This window comes from Pseudophryne corroboree, chromosome 8, assembly GCF_028390025.1.
Source record: "Pseudophryne corroboree isolate aPseCor3 chromosome 8, aPseCor3.hap2, whole genome shotgun sequence".
Classification (NCBI taxonomy): Eukaryota; Metazoa; Chordata; class Amphibia; order Anura; family Myobatrachidae; genus Pseudophryne; species Pseudophryne corroboree.
Window position 1 is genome coordinate 407,143,899 of NC_086451.1, and position 3,906 is coordinate 407,147,804.

A 3,906-nucleotide genomic window follows, 5' to 3' on the forward strand; every position below is an offset into this window, starting at 1 on the left:
CACATAAGGAAAAGAGGGGGAGGAAAAGAAGAAAAGGGGAAAGAGGGAGACAGAAACATATAAAACATGCAATGTGAAAGAAAGCCCTGCGAAGGACAATCATAACTTCAGAAAAACCAGAGCAACCGGTTCAAGCAGACACAGAGGCCGTTCTAGACAGCCATTGAGCCAGCCAGAAATATGAAAACCTGAAAAAAAGATGGGGGGGGGGGGGGCGCCCTTACCCTCCCTCGGCAACATAGTAAGAGAAAATATATATATGAAAAATAACGAGAAAATATCAGAGCACACAGAGCATATTGAAGAAACATAAAAATACAGCCTTCTAAGTAGAAATGCAAGAGGAATGAAAAAAAGGGGAAAGTATACCCCTAAACAGTTATAAACATGTGGAGTAATATTACTTAACCATAAAAAGCAACATATGAGCAGTAAGAAGCGAAAACATCAAACCAGGGCAAAATAGCTCCAACCGCTGGATAAGGCCAAAGTCACAGCAGGTATAACAAACACCTGCAGCGGATCCCATAATAACAAGAAAATTGGCAGTCGTTGCAGGGAATGAAGAAAAGTCTCAGAGCAATACTCAGCCATCCCGGTCTGGAGTGTCATCTGCCTGGGAGGAGTCCTCTTCTACCATGGAAGCAGGGGTGTATCTAGAGGTCTGAGTGCCCCTGGCAAAGTAAGGAACTGGCACCCCCCACCTCCCCCACCCAGGGACACAGAGGGGGGAGTTACAGGTAGGCTGAGGTCAGGGACACTGAGGGAGAATTATAGATGGTCTATAGTATAGGCTGTATCACACATTTAAATAATATAAATAAGTGGTCAGGAAAAAGATTAAACATACCATAATAAATAAATAAATAAATACATACATACATACATACATACATACATACACAAACATAATAGAACCAGTTCTGCACTTTTTAAGCACACATTCTACCACCTCATGGTAAGGCTCCTGTCTTTTCTTCCTGGTAGCTACTATCTTGTCCAGTGTACCGATTGAGGATTCACACAGCAAACTTGGTAGAAGAAGATGCTACCACTGGGCATGTGCAGCAACTCTGCTCTGTCCCTTAAACTGCATTATGTGGTGGTAGCTCTAGTTATCGTATTATGGCCCTCATTCCGAGTTGTTCGCCCGCTAGCTGCTTTTAGCAGCATTGCACACACTAAGCCGCCGTCTACTGGGTGTGAATCTTAGCATAACAGAATTGCGAACGAAAGATTAGCAGAATTGCGAATAGAAATTTCTATGCAGTTTCTGAGTAGCTCGAGACTTACTCTGCCACTGCGATCAGTTCAGTCAGTTTCGTTCCTGGTTTGACGTCACAAACACACCCAGCGTTAGCCCAGACTCTCCCCCGTTTATTCAGTCACTCCCTCGTTTTTCCCAGAAACGGCTGCGTTTTTTCGCACACACCCATAAAACGGCCAGTTTCCGCCCAGAAACACCCACTTCCTGTCAATCACACTCCGATCACCAGAACGAAGAAATTTCTCCGTTAAGCCGTGAGTAAAATACCAAACTTTTTAGCAAATTTACTTGGCGCAGGCGCACTGCGAACATTGCGCATGCGCAGTTTGCAACTAATCGCACCGATGCGAGGAAAAATAACGAGCGAACAACTCGGAATGAGGGCCTATATACCATTGCTATTGTTTTCATAATTTGAGCCACTTGCCAAGAGGAGGAGGTTTCTGGGCAACCGGAAACCCCGTGTCAATAGAGAGAGAGAAAGAAGGCTCTTTGTTTGGGCGCACTCTTAGTTAATTGAAGTAAATTTCAAATTGAGGAAAAAGATGTTAAAACATAAGTTTATTAAGTAATTTTAAAATATGAATACCCATTAGAGAACATATGATCCCAAACAAGTATGGAGAAAATAACAGTGGATATAAGAACTTATAAGAAAAATGTAAAAATGTTCTGGTCCTGTCTCACGAAACGTGATTAGAAAGACTGCAGACACTTTAATGTCCTACACCCATTTCAGCCTGACCAGTACAGAAAGTCTGTATTGATAGGACCACGGCGTGGTCAATTTTATAGTGAGTCTGCAATAGAGAGGTCAAAATAGTTGGACAATGCCAAGTACAATGCCGGTCACCAGAGATTGCACAAGTGACTGTTGAAAGACTAGAGTAGTCTAATAAATTATATGCAGTTACAAGATAAAGTTATTTGAGGTAGAGCAAGTGGTGATACTGCAGTTGGTGTCATATAACAAACCTCAAATAGGTTGACTCCTGCTCTACAACACTGGGTATTCCCTGTGAGTCCCCTCCTCAGGTACTGACCCAGCCAAACACTGTTTAGCTTCCAAGATCAGATGAGATCGGGCACTGGCAGTGTGGTTTGATAGTAGAAAAGGTGGGTGAGTTGGACACCAATGAGAGTGCATCTATATAAGAGTAGTGAAAGTAGTGGTAGAGGGTTGTAGAGAAAGCAAAATATCACACAGATAAAGGTGGGGATCTTCTTTCTGCGTTAGGCCTGATGCATCAAATCCCACTATGGTGGTATTGTGCACCCTGGATCGCAGATGAGAGTCTCTCTATTGACATATGTTCTACCAGGCTCTGGGCGCACCACCAAACTGGATGGTGATTTGAAAACTACATGTATTATAATTGTCCAATATATGGATTCGATACATTAACTTCCACATTTTGCTTTGACCAGTGCCTGATCGCCTCTTTCTTTCGCAACCGGAAACCCCCCCTGCGTTTGCCTATGTGGTAGGTACAATGAGGTGGAGGGCTTACAAGGAGGCTGAGGTCAGGGACACTGAAGGGCAGTTACAGGGAGGTGTGGGCAGGGACACTGAGGGGGAATTACAGGAGTGTGCGGGCAGGGACACTGAGGGGGAATTACGGGGAGGGTACGGGCAGGGACACTGAGGTTGAATTACAAGAGGGTGTAGGCTGAGGGGGGAGTCACAGGGAGGATGAGGGTTTGGGTCGTGAAAATAAGAGGGAGGGGCTACAGGGAGGCTGAGGTCAAGGACACTGAGAGGGAATTACAGGAATGTGCAGGCAGGGACACTGAGGGGGGGAGTCACAGGGGGGCTGAGGTTAGGAACACTGAGGGAGGGGTGCAGGCAGGGACACTGAGGAGGAATTATTACGAGGGTGCGGGCAGGGACACTGAGATGGAATTACGGGGAGGGTACAGGCAGGGAGACTGAGAGGGAATTACGGTTAGGGTGCGGGTAGGGACACTGAGAGGGAATTACGGGGAGGGTGTGGGCAGAGACACTGAGGGGGAATTACGGTTAGGGTGCGGGTAGGGACACTGAGAGGGAATTACGGGAGTGTGCGGTCAGGGACACTGATGGGGGAGTCACAGGGAGGCTGAGATTAGGAACACTGAGGGAGAATTAAAGGGAGGGGTGCAGGCAGGGACACTGAGGGGGAATTACGGTTAGGGTGCGGGTAGGGACACTGAGAGGGAATTACGGGGAGGGTGCGGGCAGGGATACTGAGGGGGAATTATGGGAAGAGTGTGGGCAGGGACACTGATGGGGAATTACAGGAGTGTATGGGCAGGGTCTCTGAGGTGGCAGTTACAGGGATGGTGCGGGCAGGGACACTGTTGGGGAATTACAAGGAGGGTGCAGACAGGGACACCGAGGGGATATATGCACACATACATACAGTTAAAAACCCCTCTCTAGGTGTGGTGGCACTACATGTCCCAGCAAATCCAGTTGCCAAGGTGTGCTGGGACTTGTAATCTCAACACAGTTGGACAGGCAGTCACTGGTCTAGATACCTCTCCATAGAGAGCTCTTTGTATCCTGTGATCCAGACTGCCAGGATAGACCACTGCTGACTGGTGCTGATTATAGTGGCTGCTGTTTGGTGACAGACCACATGGGACCAATGAGAAGG

At 47.0% G+C, this 3,906-nt stretch overlaps 1 pseudogene; it reads right to left on the reverse strand.

The window, feature by feature from the left end:
• Positions 1–2,261: 2,261 nt before the first annotated feature.
• LOC134950013 (5S ribosomal RNA) lies at positions 2,262–2,380 on the reverse strand (annotated as a pseudogene).
• Between the last annotated feature and the right edge of the window lie 1,526 nt (positions 2,381–3,906).